This window comes from Ostrea edulis, chromosome 7 (genome assembly GCF_947568905.1).
Source record: "Ostrea edulis chromosome 7, xbOstEdul1.1, whole genome shotgun sequence".
NCBI lineage: Eukaryota > Metazoa > Mollusca > Bivalvia > Ostreida > Ostreidae > Ostrea > Ostrea edulis.
In genome coordinates this window covers 13,741,740-13,752,283 of record NC_079170.1, presented here as the reverse complement: position 1 = coordinate 13,752,283, position 10,544 = coordinate 13,741,740, and the positions used below count along the sequence as shown (strand labels likewise).

The following is a 10,544-nucleotide window of genomic DNA, read 5'->3' as shown; positions in this document are numbered from 1 at the left end:
ACCTGGCCAAACTAACGAAACACATTTACCTGCTTTATTGCTAAATGTAGATTAAAAAAAAAACAACGCAGTGACTATCTAAGAATAACAATTCAAAAGTAATGGATAAATATACCACAGAAAATAACAAATAATGACTTCACATAGGAAGCCGAAGTAGTCGATAACTATATCATGCAAAAATACATATAATTGCCACAATACTGTGTTATACAGACATTGTTATACCACAATGTGTTCCTTCTACAGACGGGTGAATAAAGGGATATTTTCAACTTTTCAGTACACCATTTGTGTGTTCTCCTTTCCTCTATGTAAAGTGGTTCCGCAATATTGTTAACAGATAAAAACCTTTATATAATAAAGTGGTTAATTACTTAATGGGATATTGTGCAATAAAACATCTTTTCTTGCTCGTATTCTCTGAACACAAAAAACCCAGAAAACAGATATGAATTGTCTATTGACAAACACTTTCGATTGAAAAAACCAGCAAACAGGGAACATAATGGCTAAAATTTATTCTTCGGGTTTCTTAATATATTCAATCGTTATCATGGTTTGTGTATATTTTCCCAACGCAAAGACGCAGTCTATATACCATTCCCACGAATATTACTACAATTTTGAAGAAAGGATTTCGAAACTGGAAGATGAACTGATCAGATTGCGGCGTGAGATTGAAAGTGAGTATGATAAATGCGGGCTGATCGGACCATGTCGTGAGTATGATAAATGCGGGCTGATCGGACTATGTCGTGAGAATGAAGATGAGTATGATAAGAGCGGGCTAATTGGACTATGTCTTGAGAATGAGGGTGAGTACGATAAATGTGTCATAAAGCGAAGCGAGCCAGCCATTTTAAATTTAGTCATAGAAATTTTTTGAATGAAGATCGCATTTATATAATGTGTACAGATAATTCGAATATATATTACATAGTATTCAATTGGAAACCTTCAAGAATTTTGAATTGCTGCATCCAAAGACATTGGGAAAAAATATCCATACAATATCTTCGGACCGCTCCGATTCCAGCAGGTCGATCACCAAAGCCAAATAAATAAATTTGAATTTAGGCTTTTTGCTCAGTAGCTCAGTATCTAAGAACTAGAGATTTTTTTTAGAAAAAATGTTAGCTGATCAGACGCTGATGTTAGAATGGACTTCAAAAGTAAAATATATAAAGGTTTTAAAACGTGTCTTGTAGTGCAAAGCAAAGCAGGGGACTGAACATATGCTATGTATTCTTTGACAATTTGGGATTATTTGAATCATCCTTTTGAGAAGAATGTGTTTTGAATAGTTTACTAGTGCTCTTCTGTATACAGTTATAATCTTTCATATCATTCTTTGTTTTTTGAGTTGATCCACATTGTTTGTTTCTTCATTCTTGTTCTTTTTCATTTAATTTTTTTTTATTTCTTATGTAAAACATATAAGGTACGAATTTCGATGCACCAGATGCGCATTTCGACAAGTAATGTCTCTTCAAAAACAATTTTTTTTTTTTGAAATCCGAAATAACAATAAACTTAAAGACCTATTTTAGGGAAACACAGAGTACCGAAAAGGGGGGTCAAATTCGTCTAAGGATAAGAGCTATGCATGAGGGAGATAATCTTTAATTTTGAATTTCTAAATTTTATCACAACAACCAAATATACATCCGTATTTTCAAGTTAGTAACGACGTACTTAGCTACTGGGCTGTAGAGACCCTCGGGGACTAATCAGCAGAGGCCACAACCCAGGGGTCATAATGTAAAACTTATGCTGTGGCCTTCAATTCGACATTTAGATATATCGACGACGTTTTGTCTATTAACAATGGTAACTTTCACTCATATGTCGATTCGATATATCCCTGTGAGCTCGAAATAAAAGACACCACAGAATCCTCCACTTCTGCTTCATACTTAGATATTTTATTGAAAGTAGACCTTAACGGCAAACTGACAACTCAACTGTATGACACACGGGATGATTTCAGCTTCTCCATCGTCAACTTCCCATATTTATGCAGCAATATTCCATTATCACCTGCATATGGTGTTTTTATCTCTCAGGTGATTCGATACGCAGCAGCTTGTTCTGTGTGTGGTCAGTTTTAAATCGAAGGCGCCAAGTGACAAACAAGTTGATGGTACAGGAGTTTCAACAGTCTCGATTGAAGTCAGCATTTCGCAAATTATATGGTCGTTATAACGATTTAGTTTGTCAATACAACCAATCATTGGGTCAAATGCTGTCTGACATGTTTCATACCGATTGTTAGGCCGTTCTTGGCACATTGATTTTGACTACGGATAACTCCGTTTACCTGATCAGGATATGGGGCTCACGGCTGGTGTGACCGGTCGACAGGGAATACTTACTCTTCCTATGCACATGATCCCACCCCTCTGTCTCCAGGGTCCGTGTTTGCCCAACTATCTACTTTGTATTGCTTATAGGAATCGTGAGATTTACCACTGTTCGTTACCTAAAATGGAGGTATCCGTAGTCAAAATCAGTGTGCCAAGAACAGCCTAACATCAATAAAATAACCCAAAGACAGGAGTAATGAAAGTTGTCAAATTTTCTTGACAACTCATCCCTTTTTCAAGAAAAAGAATCAAATGACACGGGGAAACTTACAATATGAACAAAAACAACACACTTTTTATACTAATCTGATTTAAGCTAGTGTCTACAATAAAGTACATGATTGTTGTTTGGATAAAAGATCAAACTTCATTAAAACACTTCCGATCAGACGGGCATACTACTGATATAGCTCTACTTGCAATATGATGTCCAAATACCCTAACATATTCAAAGATTAAATTAATAAATGGCGATGAAGACATGATGGACTTAGTCTTAAATGAACGATTGTATTGTTGATCCAGTAACAAACGACCCTACAAATCAAGGTCAAAGATTCTTGTCGAGTGATACTTGATACCGCTGAAATCGTACTTACCGGTATTCCAATTAGATCTCTTGTCGTGTGATACTTGATACCACTGAAACTATAATTATTCCGGTTAAATTTCTTTTTTCTATTCTTCAGTTCTTGTATTAACTATCTTTATTTCCATGTTAAAACGGGATCGTCAATCACGAGAGAGAAATCGATACATCTATATATGGACTTGTTTCCCAGACTCAACAATTCAAATGACATGCATTTAATTGTGTTCTTTGCTTTTGGAACAAATACAGTTTAAACTAACTGCTGAAAGCCACTGCCAAAGTCATCAGAAAATACTTGAATTTGTCCTCTTGTTTCCATGGACGCTTTTCATCGCGACGTCTTCAATCCAATTATTCCCATAGCATTTCTTTGAAAGATGCAAGGATTAAAGCATAAATACCAAATTAGCAAACCTTAAACATTACACAGAAGCAGACAAATTCACGGACCTTAAACAGAAGTAGATACGGTAAGGTTTTCCGTTTTCCAGTGTCTAAGTCTCTCAATCTCTCTTATATCAAGTGGGGACGCACTTCACGTATTTTCATTAGACAAAATACTACATTTACCTATAGAAAACAATAATGGATTCATTTTGAGCTCTAAATGGAAGATATTTCTGTCAAACAGATGGTAAACGATGGACTTGTATATTCGTACTTAATTTCGTTTTTTGTATTGGGACTAGCGATTTTGATTTCTTCTATCTTGGAAATTATTATTAGTCTATGCATACAATGCGTATGTCGATGCCCTTTAGAGGTCGACTTTGAAGTCGTTCATCTCCGACAGCTTGAGAAAATACGGGAAACTGCATTGTAAAGGCCTACCCAAGTAAGTCTTCAGATATCAGAAAATGCGATACTTTGCGGCTTTTAAATCTGAAAAATTCGACTACATCAAAACTTACCCTTGCATGCAACGCTGTCGCTAATAGTAAATCCAACACAAGAAAATATGTATACGGAAGTGACAAATCGCGATCCACATGTCAATGTGACTGACGCCATGTGATAAAATGTGACGTATCCTTTTGGTTTGCTTTGTTGAAAGGCGGATCAAGCAATGAAACAATCCCCCCTTTTCCCCAGTCAGAAATATATTTCAAAATGAACAGGGCAATGCTTACTTGGGAAATCATTAATCGAATATAATATATTTGTTTTAATCTATTATTCGACCATCATACAGACAATTATGACTTAAAACAGTGATTTGCATAGAAGTAGATGCTAATTGACAACGAGAAAACAGTATGCGTATCAAACCGAAGTATCTTATTGTATACGTTGATTTTATAATCCATAGAAGGATGAAAACAGTGCTGCGATGTAAATTAAAAAAAAAAAAACATAGTTCCGGCATCTGGTTGTCAAAGGTGTGTGTCCCCATACCAAACCAGGTTAAACAAAAATAAACCGCCTTTTAATTGGAATTTGACTAATCGGAGACAAGGATGCAAAAACAATTAAATTATTTTTATTTTACTAAATGCAAGGTGAAGATAACGAACAGTGATCAATCTCATAACTCCTACAAGCAATACAAAATAGATAGTTGGGCAAACACGGACCCCTGGACACACCAGAGGTGGGATCAGTTGCCTAGGAGGAGTAAGCATCCCCTGTTGACCGGTCACACCCGCCGTCAGCCCCATATCCTGATCAGGTAAACGGAGTTATCCGCATTCAAATCAGTGTGCCAAGAACGGCTTAACAATCGGTATGAAACACGTCAGACAGCATTTGACCCAATGCGAGGTTGTATTGACGAACTAGATCGTTATAACGACCATAGAATTTGCGAAATGCTGACTTCAATCGAGACTGTTGAAATCCCTGTACCATCAACTTGTTTGTCAGTAGCTTACCTCGATTTAAAAACTGATTATACCCAGAACAAGCTCTTGCATATCGAATCCTTTGTGATATATAAACACCATATGCAGGTGATAATGGAATATTGCTACATAAATGTGGGAAGTTGACGATGGAGAAGCTGAAATCATCCCGTTTGTCATACAGTTGAGTTGTCAATTTGCTGTTAATGTCTATTTTCAATAAAATATCTAAGTATGAAGCAGAAGTGGACGACTCTGTGGTGTCCTTTATTTCGAGCTCACGGGGATATATCAAATAACAAGTGATTGGATGATTGCTTTCTTAGGTCAAACGTCAAAAGTACCTAGCTAACGGTTACAAGAGCATAAAGCGAATCATCATAGAGTTGACAATACTTTAATATCAGTTTATTATCACAATCGTACTTCAATATAGATGTACTTTCATTTATATATTTTATCCACCTTGGAAAAGTATAATTACACTGCACATAAGCATGGACTTTAGAATGTATACCAGGAATAAAACGATTTTACTGGCTACAGACTTTAAGAAATATAGTCATAATACACAAACTATAATTTATCACATGCAAGTTCATTATCTCAAATCATTGATATATTGGAACTTAGGTACAAGCCAATTTACAATATGGAAACCATGAATTATATTCTAGCATATGGTAAAGTTCATTTGAAATCTTTGCGTTAGTACAGAACATACACATTCTAACTGTGGGATACAAAACCATCTCGATGTCGCGACGTGGAGAAAACGATTTGTACTGTCTGATGGCGGATCTAGAACGGGTGGAATTCCCCATTTCAACATTCTACACAAATGGCAATTTTGTTGTCATTTTATACTCTCCCACACCCACTTCATTTTCACATAGCAAACAAACAGAATTGAGTCGCACCCCGGTTGAAATATTTCTAGATCCGCCACTGATAATTATGTACAAATGACCTTTAAAAGAATTATTGATATCACAAGATCATATCAGTGTACTTAACCCATATACTAATTCTGATAAATCTTCACTGAACATTTCATATTGGTCTTCTTTGACAAAGGTGTTATGATACAAAACCTATAATTTGGTTTGAGTTTGAAAATTAAATGCATCCCATGAACGACAGACACGCTAATATGGAGTCTTTGATATAACTACGGTAAGGGTCCCATTAAAATGTGAAATGCAATTTTGTATAAAGTCTTTCAGATCATGACTATATTTAATACGTATATTGTGTGTTTTTTAACTGAAACATTTTGATTGCACTCTGACATAAAACACCTACTTACATTAAACAGCTTCGTTTTCCTACTAATGATTAATGTAGTATGTAGGAACAAATTGATACACAATTGATAAAAAATTTAAAAGCCTGGAGAAAAGCTGAACGTGAAGGTTATTTTGTCCCTTGATATTTTGCCAAAATATGAAAGAATTACAAATATGTTCTTTAACAAAGTAAAATAGACGATACAAATGAAAGAAATTAATTTAGTTCATATTCGTATGTAGTAAAAAGAAGAAAAAAAAACGGTAAGAAATATGTTCATCATTTCTATTTTCCAGAACCATCAGTGGGAGACCGCTGTTCCTCTAACGTCAATTGTCCAGATAACGCTGTTTGTGACAGAGGGACGTGTGTGTGTAGTGGAACGTATCTAGCCAGCGGAAAAGTTTGTCACAATGGTTTGTAGTATTCACATAATAACCCGTGAAGTGGCGGATCTGTTGGAGGTGTTAGGGGGTTGCAACTTTGCAAAACCACTTTGACTTTTTGTAAAGATAAAGACCCTTTTGCCCTTTTGGGGTTTTCGACCCACCCACGCCACATTCTTGATAAATCCCCCCCCCCGTTTGAATTTCTGTGGATCCGCCAATAACCCGTGCATCCAACATGTAAAGCTCTGTCATAATTTCCTCTTATCTTTCACAATGTATTCCTACGCCAAGTGACGCCTTGAAATAAAAAATATGCTAGAGTTCCTCATTGACAATATCTTCGGGGTCTTTGGTGATCAGGTCTTCTAACAGTCTGTTGGAATTCCCATGGGCACGAATTGTGCTCCTTTGTTAGCTGACCTCTTTCTATATTCATATGAAGCAGAATTTATTCAAAAACGTCTACCTGAGAAGAAAAAAAATCTCTCATTGGGGCCTTCAATTCGACATTTCGATATATCGATGACCTTTTGTCTATTAACAATAATAACTTTCATTCATATGTCTCAACTGATTTGATACCCAAGAGCTTGTTCTGCGTATAGTCAAGTTTTAAATCGAGGCAACCTACTGAGAAACAAGTTGATGGTACAGGGATTTCAACAGTCTCGATTGAAGTCAGCATTTCGGAAATTATATGGTCGTTATAACGATCTAGTTCGTCAATACAACCTATCATTTGGGTCAAATGCTGTCTGACATGTTTCATACCGATTGTTAGGCCGTTCTTGGCACACTGATTTTGACTACGAATATAGGGATCACGATGGGTGTGACCGGTCGACAGGGGATGTTTACTCCTCCTAGGCACCTGATCCCACCTCTGGTGTGTCCAAGCGTCCGTGTTTGCCCAACTATCTATTTTTATTGCTTTTAGGAGTTATGAGATTGATCACTGTTCGTTATCTTCACCTTTCTTTTAGCAACAGACCGAGGAAACGTCGATCGAGAAAACCGCCATCTTGGTTCTATGCATAGCCGAATCGTGTACTTTATTAATCAAATTTGAAAACGTGCGGTGGTGTTTTCAACGAATCCTGATAATAGAAGATGTGTGTATATATGTTTAAGATGCTTCAACACAAAGTACCGATATATTGTTTATAATTCTAATCCCGACATCACACAAAATACGTCATGTATCAGAAAATGCTACACGAAATGCGGTTTCTCGATTTGATATAAGTTTTAAACTAAATTATAGAGTATCACTACATATGCAGCATTGTCGCCTATTAAACCCGACACAGTAAAATGTAAACAATTCACAGAATGTTATCCACATGTCATCAATTTGGTGTGACGTCATCTATTATATGTACATTTTGTAATACACGACGCATCATATGCTTTGATAGGCGAATCAAATAATCCCCCAAGTGAAAATATAATTCGTAATGAAACAGAAAAATTGCAAGTATTTATTATACCATTATTTTGCAAATGATACCGTTGTATCAGAATTAGTATACGACGAGTTTTTATCATTCATGTTTTGTGTAGTTATAAGGAAAAAAAATTGTACCCTTTGTTTAACATCGATAAAAATGTGAAGCAAAGGAATTTTGTTCTGCGCGGTTTGTTCTAGTAGTAGTTTTATTCAGGCAGAACACTCATTTTAGTATAAAACATCATTAAAATATAAATGCATTGTAAATAAATGCACATGTCAATTGTATAAAACTTAGCATGCCAGATGTTTTCACAGTCATTTTATCACAGTATTGTCATCACAAACAAGATTTTATTACAGTTGCATTATATCACAGTCTACCTAGGATAACCCATTAAAGCAAATATATTATTGTTTATATCCAATGAGGTCCTTGGGATTTGAAAATATATATATTTCCATAAATAAATAAATGCATTACAGGAAAGCAATGTGTAAATATTTTGTTAATAGGGTCTGTAAGTTTCGTCATGTGATTGCCGATATTTAGCGAGCTTATTAACTTCCGCGTACATCAACTTTTCAGATTGCACTGTGTAGAGAGTGGTATACATAGATATAGCGTTATCAATCGATTATGTGAAGGTTTTAACGAGATAAACATGGAATTGAAGCATTAGTGGAGTCGTCGAGGATTTTTCGCTTCGTGTTTGACGAATTACGTGTAGTAACCGCCAGTGTACAAGCGTCGATGAGGGTTCGTCTTGCAGATAAAGTGCAGGTTGGTATAAGCGTAATCTATGAACTAGAGAGATGTACGGTACGTTTTTATATTCTCAAATCATTTCAATTGAAAATATATTTTCACTTGAAAATAAAAATGGATTATGCATAAATCATGCTTTGTGTTTATACGAACATATTGGGGAAGGGGGAGGGAAACGATACTACATGTACGTACCTGCAGTATACAGTTGTATATTTAATAAACAAAGTGCATTAAATAGGCCTATCTCTATCAGTTACATCACAGAAGGGTTAAAATTGTTTACTATTTAATTATTTTATATATATGCCTTGAATCTGAAGATAAAGGTGTTGTGCAGTCATCATCAATGTGGATATCTGATGCCAGTATACCCATAATGGAGCAGTATAAGTGTCGATTGTCATATGACAGCAAGTTTTCAAAGGCTGGTACACAATTCAAAGATAAAAATAATGTCAATACATGTTTGAATTTATATCTATTATGATTATATTATACCCAAAGTAGGTAATAAATGGGTTCGAACTGTGAAGATAAAAATCTTACATGTAGATTATATTGGAAATTTTCAGACATAAGAAGGCAAATAAAACTGATGTCAAATACGTTAGTAGGTGGATAAAACATCCAAAGTCGGCATTGTCAAAGGTCACAATAATAATGGAGGAATTGACTGTATCCTCATTCCTCAGGGTAACAAGCCATTGTCAGCAACCCCTGAAATTCTTAATTGAGGCTAAGTACCCATTTTCAGCTTGAACAATGACAGTTAGAGGGCCTGCGCAAATGTTGGGATTTTCCTCTTGGTAAGTCAGCATTATAGATTGAACAATTATTTGTATGTGTATCTAATATATGTACATTAGCTGTACATATATGTATTCATATTCTATTATTATGGATGTATCCAAATTCATTATAACTTTAAAGAAACATTTTATGAATGAAATACAAATAATACTTAGGCTTTGTTGTGATATTGAACTGTGAATGTTCTTTATAAACTTTACTTGCATCAAGTTTTTAATACTGCAGTACATTTATGTCAAAATAAGTGCATGCATGCTGCAGTATAATACTTCACCACTAATCAGAACACTTGTAATTTGTAAATCATGTATATTTTACCAATACATGTAATGACATTTGCCATTTTAGAATGCGATGCAAGGGGTGGTTCGCTGCACCTCAAAACAAAATATGAATATTGGCATCAAATTCAAGGACAACAACACCTGAAGGACACCCAATGCTGTGATTTGCTAGTGTGGATTCCCAGTGACACTCAAATAGTTCACATTGACATTGATGTATTATGGTCAACAAACATATTAAGTGTGATAGAGTTTAATAATAAAGTATTTTTTGCGGTCTGAAATACACACATAACCACATGTACATATACTTTATTATGATATCAGTGGTGCATCTATCAAAGTTATGTAATTATATGTATACTATTGAAAAAAACATTATAGACAAAGTTTTTTTTATTCTAGATGAACCAAAATATGTATAGACACAGAATTCAGCTTTACAGAAATCATTAAATTACATGCATTTACTAAAAACAATGGATTTTACTTCTTTCTTTTTTTAATGGTGCATATTTGAAAACCTTCAGAATGAGAACAATAGGCTTTATTGTTGATTGTATATTGTTTGATATATTTTATTTCATTCTTATATAGACGTTCCAAAAGGCTTTATATTCCTATGAATATGTAGAAAAGTTATATTGCATATATGGTATTCATTAATTTTAACTTTAAAAGTTCAATGTGGCAGGTATGTGCAGATTTAAGGTATATATATTCATGCAATTATTCTTATAAGTTTGT

General features: G+C 34.9%; 1 long non-coding RNA gene across 3 annotated transcripts; it reads left to right on the top strand.

The window, feature by feature from the left end:
* The first annotated feature begins 463 nt into the window (after positions 1-463).
* LOC125653485 (uncharacterized) lies at positions 464-10,277 on the top strand. 3 transcript variants are annotated; one of them, XR_008796645.1, is made up of 3 exons: positions 464-686; positions 6,389-9,509; positions 9,862-10,277. It is a non-coding gene; the product is annotated as an uncharacterized LOC125653485 (long non-coding RNA). The 3 variants fall into 3 exon arrangements; XR_008796647.1 differs by lacking the exon at positions 464-686 and having other exon boundaries at positions 8,469-8,715; positions 9,024-9,509; XR_008796646.1 differs by lacking the exon at positions 464-686 and having other exon boundaries at positions 8,485-9,131; positions 9,276-9,509.
* Positions 10,278-10,544: the final 267 nt, after the last annotated feature.